Source organism: Xiphophorus couchianus, chromosome 1 (assembly GCF_001444195.1).
Source record: "Xiphophorus couchianus chromosome 1, X_couchianus-1.0, whole genome shotgun sequence".
NCBI lineage: Eukaryota > Metazoa > Chordata > Actinopteri > Cyprinodontiformes > Poeciliidae > Xiphophorus > Xiphophorus couchianus.
In genome coordinates, this window is record NC_040228.1 from 11,581,973 (window position 1) to 11,595,816 (window position 13,844).

Sequence of the window (13,844 nt, forward strand, 5' to 3'; positions counted from 1 at the left end):
TAAAAAATAGTAATAATAATAGTAATAAATCTTTGAAAATGGTGTTTACAGCATTGTATAGTTGCCACAGTAAAGACCGTCCTTAAAATAGATACCTGCTGGTTCCTCCTACCAAAAATGTGACGTATTGCACCGTCACACCTCTTCAAAGCCTCAGCATGTTTCTCTCCTTCTAAATCAGCCACACTGAGTCAAAGAAAATGTGAGGCCAGAGGAAATTCCCCTGCCTCATCAAAGCTGAGCACTTTTGTCTAGAACCTCCCAAAAATAATAGAAGACAGACACCAAGGAGGGAAGGAAACTAAAAACGAAGAAGGTAAACTACACACAGCATATAGGGGCTGTCCTCGTGACTGAGTGTGTTGTCAGAGAGATGGGGAGACGGTGAAATGTGGTTTTAGGCCTTTGTGTTTATGTTTAGTAGCCACTTACAGTGCAGTGTTACTGAGCAGTTCTCTCAGGGCCTCTCCGGAGCAAGAAAATGAAATACATAATGTGCCCCGATCAAATAACGGCACAAGAAGGAATAGAGTCATAAAAGGAAATGAAGTCAGACTTTTCATTGAAATGTTCCACTCACCGTGTCTGAGTTGTGAAGATAAATGAGAGGGAAGGATGGAGAGACTTTGGTTGCATTCACTTTTTACTACAGTCTGTCTCTGGCAACTCACTAACTTCTTAGAAGACGTTTAGACGGAGCTCAGAAGTTACAGCGTTTAAAGCCACTTCTCAACAGACAGGCCTTAGAATCGACACAGACAGACTGACACTTAGAAAACACAAATGCTCATTATAATAATAAATAACAATTTAATATAATAAAATCTTCACATCAGACACTGAAAAAAGGATTTGATCACTACTGCAGCTTTTAATACATGATGCACTGTACGCCGCAGAGGTTGAACATTTTTAAATTCAGCTTTACATACCTCTGTGACCTTCACAATAATACGATGTGTAAAGAAGATGCACAATATTCAGCTGACACACAACGAAAAAAGACTATTTAGTTATAGTAATTATGTAGAAAGAAAAAAACAAACCACTCTAGGCAATGTTAAAAATAGATTATGTCTCAGTGAGCCTTCGTTTAAAGCAATTTAGGTGTATTACATATTGTTTAATAAAGGTGTGTAAACAGCCAAAACATAATATATAATGAATATCTATAAAATATGAATATCTATAACAGCCTATGAGTTAAGTACATTTATTTTAGGAACTGAACATTAAGAAAAAATGATAATGTAGTGCCTCATTTATTTGAATGCCTAAATATGCCCAGTATAATACTTGTTATCTTTTTTAAATGACACTTTGTTTTCTTACAGTTGATTAGAGCTTTCCTTATGTGGAGACGGTCTTACCATTTTCATCGTATTTCCAGTTTTTATGTCTGTCAAATGTGGGGAGGTAACAGAAAGCAAATGTGCTGCCTCAAACTTTAGTTTCACTGAGACGCCTCTCTATGTTTTTAATCAGTTTTAGTCTGTAAAAATCCACAGAGCAAAAGCAAGGACATGTGTGTTTCTGATACTTTATGATGTTTTGTTTAAGCCAGGCTATATTGAGTCCTAGTAATCCCAAAAATGTACATTTAGTTAGCAAAAATCAGCAGCATTAAATCTAAAGTTGATGAGCGCTTCCTTGTTGAAGCATTCCGCTAAGTTGGGACATAACTCTGATTTTTTTGTCTTAAAATAAAACATTTTTAAACCATTTGTCAGAAAATGTATTCCGAAAGGTTTAGAAATGTGTCATAATTTATTCACAATTTAAATGTCTAACAGTGAATATTTTACGACGGGAAATATTTTTTCGGTCCCTTTTGAAAGTAAAAACCTGACCTGGGTGTTTCAGGTCAAGACTTCTGTTCTTGTTAAAATGCAATTAAGAACAAAGCTAAAGCCAAGTAATATATGAACAAATGAAATATATATATAGCTAAAGAACTGTAGTTAAACAGGGTTTCAGAGAGGGAGTGGTGCTGGTTTTGCTTCAGCACTGTGGACAGCTCCAACGGTTCCGCTGCAGCAGGCTGCAGCAGCGTGCCGAGCCGTGGTCTGTGTACTGATAAGCCTGTCCTGGATCACAGATGCCTTCACTCATCCTGGCCCTTGATCTGCTGGGAAACAGGCCCAGTTTTTTTCTTTTCTTTATTAATTTCTTTCTTTATTTATTAATTACTTTCTCTCTTTCTTTATTCTCTTTCCTTCTTTCTTCCTTTCTTTTTTTCTTTCTTTCTTTTTTTGTGTGTCAATAACACATTAACAAGGAAAGTACATTGTGCAAATCTGGACACAAAATCCATTTAATTTAATCCACTCATATGCAGCGGAATCTATACATTCCAAAAATGCAGACCCAATTGCATTAAAAACACTATAAAAAAAAAGGCAGATAGGCCAGTTCAGAGTTGCTTATTATTTATGACTTTGGGCCCTTTTCTAAATGTCTCAATTAACATTGATTTATGATTTTTGCCTACTTCTGTTAAACTATTGGATAACCTGTCAGCGGTCAAAGCAGTATTTCTGTGGCAAATGAGCCAGGAAGAAGACCAGACAAAATCTCTTCCTCTCTCTCCGTAGAGCTTTTACTACACATTTTACTTCAGGACAAGAGCTACATTTTTTATTCCAAAAAGAAGTTACAAAGACATTATTGAGATACTGTGATTTCATTTGGTATTTGAGTGACACAATGTGAATTTCACAGAAGTAAAAAAGTGAAAAAGCGCTGTATTCTCACGGCAAAACATGGCTTCATATTTGGTGGAGAAAGTCAAAATCCTTTAGGCTTCTTGGCTGCAACTCAATGTTTTGGCTCCTTCCACAGAGTTCCTACTTGATGACTTTAGTCTCGCTCTGCTGATATGCTTTGGATCAATGTCATGCTAGAAGATTAATTTGTAACCTTCCAAAAAACATTCTACATGAGGAAGGAATATTTTGCGTATTTTATAGCTCTTTGTCTTGCGGACAAGTGTGCTTTACACACACAAACTGTTGAAATCAACACATTTATCTGAAGGTGGAAGACTTTATGACAACAGTTATCCAAGAAATTTGTGAAACTCGCTGAATGATCAAATATTATTTTTCCAATTGTACTTCAGAAGAATGTAAAACCTAATCAAGGGCTGGTGTCAAAGTCAATATTGCTCTTGTCAGAAGTTTAAAACTTGACAGGAAGTGCTAACTACTGTTTGCAACATCAAAGACTAGGTTTCTTTTGTGTATTTTATGCATGCAAGTGCCATTCAACACATTTACAAAGTTGTGAGGGACCATCTCTCCATAGAGTAAACAGGATTATCTTTGTTATGGCTGTGTGAGAGACAAAGACAGTAAAGGCGAGGCTTGGCTAGCCTGTTTGATCTGCTCTAAACACCTATAGTTGTCATTAGCAACATGAGCAACATAAACTTGACATCTTTCAACATCTTTTCACCTTGCACTTTTCAACCATAATTTCAAAAAGCTATACACAAAATCTAGTGTCATGTACTGTATGTATAACAGAAATTGTGTAGCTTTACTTTACTTGTTAAGAATTTTTCTTTTCAAGCAGATGTTTTGACTGTTTTGTTTGTGAGAGAAACCATGTTGAATTTTTTCACATCTGAACAGACAAAAAACATAAAATCTTCAGATTTCCGAGGCTGAATTTAAACTTTTGTGGCTATTTTTGTTGATTTTCTTTTTTGACTCAGCTCTTTGAAATGCCTGCTTCTGAATTCAGATAGATTACAGGCAGCAGTGAAGGCATTTCTAAAGGCTTATTGACCTTTTCATTACAGGGTGCAGCTGTTTGTTCTAAAGTATCCACACTTCTGTGACAGAAAAGACGCTGTTACTGTTTCTCCTGACCCCTGCACAGGTTTGGATAAAAACAACTCTCCTAAAAAAAAATTATAATAAATAAAATGAGGCACTCTATTTTCAACTCAGCTTCAGGATTCCCTAGAGGAGCTCCAGATTTGCCCACTCTACTGTATTCCCTGTTCTAGTACGAGTCATTGCTCAGGTGTTTAAATCACATTGTTTATAATGGATCCTGCGTGGCTGTGCATTTGAGGAAATCCAAATCTAAGCGGGGATCCTTACCGTGTGAGAACTTGCTTTGAAACAGCAGTGCTAACACTTGTGAATCGCTCCTTTCGCCAGGACACCTTACATTACTCTGTGCTCTTCTCCCTTTGGATCGTTTTAACCGCTGCAGGCAAGCTGTCGGCTTCGTCACCATGTGGTGACGCTAAAACTTCTTAGAAAGCCTGCATTTCTTTTCTGTTAATTTCAGTTGTCCTCACACGCAGAATTTACTTTATCAAATAGTTCAGACTTGAGGCGATCCGGTGGAAAAAGAACAGCAATAAATTACACACAGCTGCTCACCCACCTGACTCTGCCACTTGAGTCTAAAAGCAGCCGTCTTAACCTCCGCTCCAGTAAAACCCCCTGTGCAGAAAATAGCAGCATCAGTTGCTTGTATGGAATCATGGCTTCTTGCATTTAAATCAGCTGTTATTTTGATACACTGGCTTTTTGATTTTCTGTGTGTGTGTGTGTGTGTGTGTGTGTGTGTGTGTGTGTGTGTGTGTGTGCGCGCGCGCGTGTGCATGTGGCTGTGAAATCATCTAACACAAGGCTTCCTGATGCCTTTCAGCCAGCAGCCAAACAGAGTGTCATTTTATGATTAAGCCATCCCAGTAAAGAGGATTTGCAACATGCATGTCTGAAGACATAAAAGGAACTGAATGAGTCAGTATGAATCCAATCTTTTAATGTGAAAGACTTCAGAACATTACACAGTGTAAGGGCGAAGCAGGACTTCCATTACCTGACCAGAAGGAGCTTTCCCACAGAATAGGATGAAAGTTTTACTTTTAGGAGAGCAGGTTCTTAACATTTAAGGGTGGAAATTCTCCTGGATGTTTTTACAGATCTCCCTCCTCCCCTGGCGGTTGCTATTCGAACGAGGTTTGGATGTGGGTTATGGGAAAACCACTTTTAGTCTGCACATTGTCAGCCCACTTGCTCAATATGTGTAAGTTAAAGATAGCATCTCTCTCTCTTTTATTTTATTTTTTTTTTGCTCAAAACGCTGGGGCATTTCAGTTTGTGTGAATCTGTCTGAGCCTCGGCTTTTCATATTGTGTGTGCTTCAGTACAAGAAGGGATGACAGTTTCCATCACTGAATTTCTGAATTACTGTCAGGATAAACAAAAACTTAATGGAAGCAACAGATCTTGCATTGTATGTTTTGTTTCATGTTGTTCTTTTATCATGTGCAACACATGTTTGACACAAATACTTTAAATGAAGTTGAATCCCTGGAGCAAAAAAAAAAAAAAAAGCTTAGGAATTGATTTCTGGATTAATTGGACTATTTTAGGAACTGAGATATAGGTCATTTTATGGACGTACTTGCATTACATTAAGCACACATCACACAAGAAGACCTAAGTCCTAGATGTGGTGCTTTGCCACATGTTTTTCCCCCACTTTCCTGTCTAACTACTCTCAAATAAAGGCAACCTGAGCTAAAAAAAAAAAAAAAAATCCGTTATTTGAAGTAAACTAAATGATTTGAGTAGGACTGACTTAAATGTGTCAAGTTAAATCTACTTAATAAGTTAAGTTAGATAAACGTACCTCTCCACAGCGTGTAATAATTTCCATTTGGTATTATTTTAAACTGTGTGAACCATGTTTAAAATAACAGGATCACTCCTTTTATTTGACTGAAGTTTATCGTTGTCAGATTTAATAACCTATGCAGTTTTGATTTTTTGTTTTGTTTTGTTTTAAAGAGAGCATTCTACAAAACTGGCACCTTTTGTTTCTTTTTTTTGTACTCTTTACACTTTATTACATTACATTCTACGTGAGACTCACAGAAACATGGTCTACGTAGAATCCCAGTAAAACAGATTGCAGTGTGTACCTGCAAAGCGACAAAATTTTAAAAGATGCTACAAATCCTTTTGCCAAGCTCTGCCGTTATGAATAAAATCGAGCTTGTACCTGGTGTTGCTGTACTCATGTGTCCGTCCATCACAGCTCATGACAATCTGAACGGAGACATGCGTCCTTTCATCACAACATGACGCTTCTGTAGCCCTTCTAGATGATGCACCAGTAAAGCCACCCACTGAAGCTCATTCTCAACACCAGCATATGGTAATAAACAAGAGCTTCGGGCGTTTCCTATTGGCTGACAGCATGGCCAACATCATTTCTCTCCCTTGTTGCCAACAGCCCACATGCTGGTGTTTTGCACTTTGCCTGTGATCACTTTGATGATTTGGCGGCTTGACCTTTTGCAGACTCATGTAGCCTTACTCAATGACACTCGGGCTCCCTCAGCAATTAGTTTAACTCACAGACTTGGGAAAAAAAATACTCCGAAGTTCAGCGAGGATGAACTTTCCCAACTAATTTGCCTTATTTTTAGATTCTTGATCAGGGTGCAGCGTCTTTATTAGGGTTAATTAGGCTCAATATTGGCCGACAGATTTCCTCCTCGTGTGAACAGGAAACTACTCGGTCTAGAGCCAGGAGTTGAACTTGAGTTGAGGGAATGTAGTTTCAAAATGTTTTTATAATCATATTTTTAATAATTGAATGGAAATTTCAAAAGCACACATAGGAGTGAACCATAGAAAATGCTTTAAATGTCTGTAACTCAGATGTTGTTTTTTTCTGTGTCAAAGGAAAATGGCATATGGAGGCAAAATGGCTTAAAATGTGGAAAAAAACACTAAGTTATAAAAATGCATATGATCAATTAAGATATAGAACAAGATAATTACGTGCTACAATTGGGTTTTGTTTGAGAAAAAATGGGTCTTTGTCTTCCTAATGAAGTTCATCCATTTGAGAAAAAATGCAAATAGACAAAAATGGGAAAAGAAAAAAAAAAACAGAACATGACCTTCCTGTCTTGAGGAGTGATTATTTTCTCCCACTTAATTAATTTATGGCTGGAGACTTGTACGTAATGCACTCAGTGTTCTCTAAAGCAAAAAAGGCCTTTTCTCATTAGTAATTTTATAATTCATATATTGCTGAAGGTCAGTGTGAATACTGGTGAATGAATATTCTATATCCGGATTCTTTGCTTGCAAAGACTTTTAGTTATTTCACATATTCTAGCTTTCATTTCCATTCATTTCAGTCATTTCCATTAAAGAATGCACTTTTCCTTTTCAGGGGCTGAATAGGGTCATTTTGTGAAGATCTTTTTAATATATCACCCTTGAAATGGCCATTTATTGATCTCCGGACCTCTTTCTCATTTGGTCTCATTTCTTGCTATCGTAACTCGCTTCCGCCCTGCGAGCTCTTAGCTGCGTGCCCTGACTGTGGCCGGGCCCCTGAGGCACCGGGGCCACAGACAGATGGCACCACAGTTGCAAAGCCAGGGGGGTAAAACAAAGAGGTTAGATGGCGTGGCGCAAAGCAGCGAGGTGCTCCATTGAAGGACATGTTTTCGGTGCCTTGGCGGAGGGACGAGGGTGAGAAACGGACGCTTTTAAGGGTCTTTAGGGATATCAAGGAAAAGTCTGATGTTATTTATAGCTGCATGCTGTGACCACGGAAGCACAGATGCAGTACAGTGAAGTGCAGTTTGCGTAGTCAACAGTGATTTAAAGGTGCCAACAGGAAGCTAGCAGCTCAGTGCATCTCGGATCATAAAGCAACTTGCAGGGTACGCTGGAAAAAAAATGACTGCAATAATTCCAGTGTTTTAATACCTAAATACCTAGACTGATAGTACTTTTATTAACTAAGTTTTGTATATTAGTTTGCTAATATATCAGGAATATAGCACTCCTGAAGAAATGAGTCAGGAAGTAAGTGTAGTTTGGTAGACCAGGCAAACTCTCTCCCAGACAGTTGGCCTGTCTGCACCCGTCCACACACAGCTCTTACAACAGATTGTACTGCAGGACTGATTAAATTTTCAAAAGGCCTATTGTTTTTTTCATTCCACACAAATGTCACAGAAAAGCAGTTAGATGTACAATGCAGTGAATATAAAAACATCTACAAAGTCTTGTGAAAATGAAACATATTTGAAACATGAAGAAATGCCGCAAGCATTTTCATCTATTTAATGTGATAAATATCCTGTGCAGTTCTATTAAAAACAAGCAAAAAAAAAAATAGTTATGAAAGGGAGCAAATCTTTAAACTCGTACTTTCTTTACTAAACCATTTCTTTTTTAGATCAATAAAAAAAAAACCTGATTATCTCTAAATAAAATTTAGCTCTTTGATTTGATTATTGGCGTTCTTTAATTAAAGCCATAGTTTGCTGAGCGATTACAAAGGATCAAAAAAAATCTTATTGTACAAATGTATTAGTCAACAGAAGAAGAGAAACTAGGCATTTCTTTGTTATTAATGACAAAACAAGATAGCAACCAGTCAGATAGTTTACCAGAAGCCTGACAGAAGCTGCTTTCTAACCAGTAGCTTTTGGTTAGACAGCAAAGTCATAAATGTTTCCACATTTCCAGTTGCCTAACTCAAATCACAGTTTATGTAAAGTTTTGACTAAGGTGATAGTATTAGAGACATTTTGTCCATTTAAAAGGGTGTTTTTACCTTCTACAGCAAGATCACAAGGCATGTTAAAGTAAATCTAAGCATCAAGATAGTATGAATTTTGTAGTTGTTAATATCGATGCCACTGAGAACTCGGGCGTTGTCAGGGCTGCAGGTGGCTGAAACTCCACTTTTCGGCCACATTAAAACCGTCTTGTCAACATCTTCTTTGCATCAAAACAAAAACACACCCAATATCCCACAACTATTTATGGAGTCTTTCTTTTTCTTTGAGAAGATGGCTTAGATACGACGTTGTAGTCGCGTTTGTTCTCATGGTGGATGTTAGCATCAGATTGTCTTCCATTTTGTTTAACAATAATAGCACTAGTCTTTATGTGTATGCTACAGTCATAAGTTAGCTGGCTCCACCTTCGCCACACAGGTTGAGAGAAGCATCTGGCGCATTAGTTGGTCGATACACCACTTAATCATTGTGGACGGAAAACCCATTCAAAGCACGGCGGGCGTATGTGGGTGTGCTGAAGGTTTTGAAATGGTGCTCCCTCTCCAGTAGAGATAGTTTTTAACTTAATGCCATTGGTCTTAAGTGAACCCTGGAACACATGGAAAAAGATGGAATTTGTCTTTGTTGTCATTAAATTTAAATTTTGCAAAAAACACAATCAATTGGCACAAAATAAAGTTTCCAGGCTTTATTTCATGTTATGATAAAAAAAACATACTATGAATTTTGTGATGAGCCACAAAAAAAATATTTTTGTTTACCACATATAAGCTATTTGCCAACCACACTGATACTCTTCTTGTTTTTGATGTACTAACAAAATAATATGTGGTTTCAACTTTTGGTGGCTTGCTAATTGTTTTCTGTTTGGGTTTGAAGCTGTACATCTTCATCTAGGTCTGATTAAGATGCCAAAGAAAGCATTAAAATTCTTAGGGAAATCTTGTAAAAGGAAAAGGTCTGGCTTTGTAAGTTTGAAAACATGGACGTGCAATGGCCCCGTACCACAATGCGGAATTGGAAGAAAACTTTAGCACTGTGTTGTTTGATAATTTGTGTAATAAAAAAAAAATAAAGCACAATTAGGTGAGCATTTCATATTCAAACATAAAATTCCATTGAGTTTTAGGGGGGACATACTGTATGTTCAATAGAAAGCAACATGCTCCAAGCGCAGTTTGCCCTTGCATCCAGCTCCCTTACACTGATACCGATAAATATGATAAAGTGCAAATAACAGCTTTTAGACTTTGCTATTAAATAAACTCCTATGTGTATCATTTAAACCCACTATAAATGTAATTTGTCTCCTGAAGGCTGAAAGCAATTATGAAAACTATGACTCATTTTCCTTTCACTCGCCATCAAAAGAAAAGAAAAAAAACTCGCCAAAAAATGCCGCAATCATGTCATAAATTCAGTGTGAGATCTGAGAATTCACTTTATTTTTTTCCCTTCAGTTCATTTCCGTCCCAGAAAACTGAATGGGTTGCATTATTATGAGAAAAAAATCAAATAAAATCGGCAATGGAGTAAGATAAAGTTGAATGGATTTAAAACCTTCATTCATAGTGGTGTTTTCTTTTTCAATACCGCCCAGAAAACACACTCATCAGATCAGTGTGTCAGGTGATCCAGCTTGCCTCATTTAACCTCAGATCGGAAGCTGTGCCTCTGATGTTATCCTGCCACTCTGTGTGTTTTACTTTCCTTACTAAATCTGAAAAGGTCATAATATTCTCCATAACCAGTTTAATTTTTGGAGACTTTTCCTTTTTCTTTTTTTGCTGCAGTGCTTATATCACCAGAGAACAGCAGGTGGGATTATTTTCTCTCCATCATTCACTTTTTTTATAGGTTACATTTCATTTTTTTAGAATTTCCCAGGCAATGGATTTCACTTGGTTCACTCCGTATTTTGTGTACGGAAGGGGGGGATGTGCTTGGAGTGTATATGTGGGAGATATCTGATGGTCTTGAATGTGCTGACAGGGCGGTGAAACAGGGTGTGGTACTAACTGGTGCAGTTATTAATATTTTCCCCTACCCCCTCACACACCCCCAAATCATATAATCATAGTTCCTACATCATCCCCCCTTTTTTTCATTTTAACTGGGTTCAATAGTTCTGTGAAGAGTTTGTTGCTTCCTATAGCATTCTCTAAATTAAATCATGCTTTTCATAATTACTTAAATTTTTTGTGGCACGCAAAGATGCCACCCCTCTGTTTACAATAACAATCTGCACAGACTTGCATTGGAAAGAGGGGTTCGACACGCTGACTGTTGGTCAATGCGTGTGCGTGGCACATGGATTTAATAAATCCTATTTGCACTATGGCATATTAATTAGAGCGGCGCATCATCTCCACATGGCACGGCGTCCATTAATGCCCGCCCGGCACATTTTTGATGCAGCTTCCCGTGTTTGTTTTCACCCGACTTTTGCTGTCGGTTTTTTTTTGTTTGTTTGTTTTTTTTTTTTAAATAAACACACCTTCTATGAAAACCAAATTTGCTTGAGAGACATCATAAATAGCTGCTTTGTGATTGGCCGAAAACAACGTCCTCTGGCAAAGCTCTTCCGTATAGCAACAGCCCCCTCCCTCTCTCTTCTTCTTCTCCCCTCTTTTTGCTGTAATCTCCCTTTGCACCCCCTCCACCCCCCCTCCCCCCACCCTCCACCACCTTCAAAGGATACAGGCAGACCTCTGTGTGGCTCACCTACCCACAATGCACTGGGTGGTGCCATTGGCTTCAGATGTATGTGTGTTTGTTTGGGGGGGTGGTCTTCTTTTTCCTTCCTCACCTCTTCATTCTGCTGTAAGCTCCAACTCAACTCAGTCACCCCGCCTCCCCTCTACCCTCTCTCCTCCTCCTTACACCCCTCTGTCTCACTGCTGCAGCAGCATCTGGATGTAGTCGCCATGGCAACAGCAGCAGGCCAGACCCCACCTCCTTCTTATGTCTCTCTGCACACCCACACACACACACACACACATGCACTCTCTTTATATGCAGACGCAGCGCCTCTTCCTCTCCCATTCCCCCCTCTCTCCTTTCTTAAACCCCCACCCCCTCCTCCGCCTCTCCCACCGACTGGCTGTGTTTCCTTCAAGCTTGACCTGGATTCAGTGCGCCGCCGCCACCGCCGCGTTTGCCACAGTGATGATGGCAGTGACGCAGTAGCACGGTCGGTCCACTGATCTGCTTTTAGTGGCAGAATGGTTATCCACCCTCCTCCCCTCCTTCCCCCCCAAAAAAATATTGACCCTCTTTTATCTGTTCTCCTATTTTGCACTTTCTACTATTTTTTTTTTTATTTAAACCACTCCCAATTTTTTTCCTCTTTCTCCTCCATTCCTTTGCCTACCACGTGCTTAAAAGAAAGAAGCGACCCTCCCTCCTCCATCGCTCTGCATGTCCCCCATCCTTCCTCCCTGATTCTACCCTTTTACTCCTGATTGTTTGAACAAAGATACATGCTTCATAAAGGCAGATATTGCTTCATTTTATATATATATATTTTTCCCCCCTCCCCGTTGTGTCACATTGACGTATGTAGCTCTTTAAGGCATGGTATTTAACATGCATTTCCATTTTCTTGGCTCTCTTAGAAGCCGGCAGCCCTGGCGGCGATGTGCGCACGCAGATTTCTAGGCCCACACTTTCCCTAACATGAGTCACAGCCGTCATTCATTCAAATGCACGTTTCCTGTAGACAGAGCAGAGGGAGAGGTAGCATGGATGTGTTTGGGGATCAATGCTGCTGGACTCTCATGCAGAAGTTTGTTTATTTCGTCCAGTGATTTGTGACAGTTTCAATCTAAAAATTGGCCCATTAATTTTAAATTTTTTTTTTTTTTTTTTGATGACTGTGGTGCGTTTTGTTATTGCCGCCCGAATGTTTTTGAGCTGTTCTGTGTTTTATTTTTCTTGTGTAATTTGTTTGTGCACAGAGGGATCCGCGAGCGTTTTACGGGAGCTAATGGGATTTCAGAAATAGAATGAAAAATAACTTAGTGAGAACAAAACACAAACAGGAGGAGTGCAGCTCGACTGAGAAATAATGGCTAAATATGATTGGATTTTCAATGCGAGTAAAACAGAAATAACAAACAGGATGATGGATGAAAAGAAAAGGAAGTGACATGTCAGTTATGCTGTTTGTAAACTGAGTCACAACTAATAATCTTGAATACCTTGCAAACGTATACTACCCTCTTGAACTTTTTCACATTTCATCAAGCGATAACGCTAAAGGGTTTAGTTGGGATTTTATGTTCTATATTGGTGAGTTAATTAAAAGTATTGGATATTTGTGAAGCTTAAGGAAAATCGTAAATGGTTTTCAGAGGTTTCTGTAGGCATAAATCTGAAAAGTGACGCCTGGATTTTTATTCAACACCAATTCATAAATAATCTGTTGAATAATCTGATATCTTTGCTCATTCTTCTCTGCAGAATAAACACAAGTCAGAAAATACCATCATAGCACGATGCTCTCTTCATTTTGTTTCACAGTGAGGATGGTGTGTTCAGGATTTAGGATCTTTTTTTTTCGTCATAAAAAGGGTTTTGTATGTTGGCCAAAACGTTACCTTTTGTTTCACCCGACAAACATCTTCCACATTATTGGTTCTCCTTACATGACTTGTGTTTGATGTCTCATGGTTTTTTTTCAGCAGTGACCTACTTTCTGCTGAAGTGCATGACCGTAATTGCAAAGTTCTTCCACTTGAGTTGTGGTTCTCTAATCCAGAATTACCATGACCCTTTTGGTTGCTTCTCCATGCAATCTCTAAATGTTTTTTTTTTTTAAAAATAACCAAGCGCTGCTTTAAACTTCTCCACAACTTCCTCCCTGCTCTGTCTGCTTTGTTCCTCTGACATTAAATTTATTGGTTGCAATGGACTTTATTTAGGCGTATCGGGGTAAAGGGAGCTGAATTCAAACCGTTTTTCAAGTTGTTTTTTTTTTTTTTTTTTGCTTGTGAAAAGTTTGTTTGTGTAAATACATATTTAAAATAACAAAATTCTTATAAAATGCACCAATGTTTATCATGACAAAACATGAAAACGTCTAAAGGATGTGAACGCGTTTTAAACTGAAAGGTTGATATTAGACACTAAAATAATCATTCTCTCTCATGCGGCCCCACGGCCGGAGCACCTGTTGGGTAATGCGTCCCTCGCGCGGCAGCCTGTGTCACAGCGGTGATGAATTCGGCGAAAAATTTAGAATGGGAGAGAT

The 13,844-nt window shown here is 38.6% G+C and overlaps 1 protein-coding gene across 1 annotated transcript in view; it reads left to right on the forward strand.

The window, feature by feature from the left end:
- Window positions 1–13,844, forward strand: part of phactr3a (phosphatase and actin regulator 3a) — a 35,739-nt gene that overhangs the window by 9,843 nt on the left and 12,052 nt on the right. The window lies entirely within an intron of this gene.